A 302-nucleotide genomic window follows, 5' to 3' on the forward strand; every position below is an offset into this window, starting at 1 on the left:
GCCCCCTAGGCGGACACACGCTCCGGACAGAGCCCCTGTCGCTCAAGCCCTGGAAGCCCTAAGTACCTGGGTGGAATCAGTTCCAGGATTTCATCCATGCGGGAAAAGTTGAAAATGTGTCCGAGACAGCGCCCCCTAGGCGGACACACGCTCCGGACAGAGCCCCTGTCGCTCAAGCCCTGGAAGCCCTAAGTACCTGGGTGGAATCAGTTCCAGGATTTCATTCATGCGGGAAAAGTTGAAAATGTGTCCGGGACAGCGCCCCCTAGGCGGACACACGCTCCGGACAGAGCCCCTGTCGC

This window comes from Nerophis lumbriciformis, unplaced genomic scaffold, assembly GCF_033978685.3.
Source record: "Nerophis lumbriciformis unplaced genomic scaffold, RoL_Nlum_v2.1 HiC_scaffold_51, whole genome shotgun sequence".
Lineage (NCBI taxonomy): Eukaryota > Metazoa > Chordata > Actinopteri > Syngnathiformes > Syngnathidae > Nerophis > Nerophis lumbriciformis.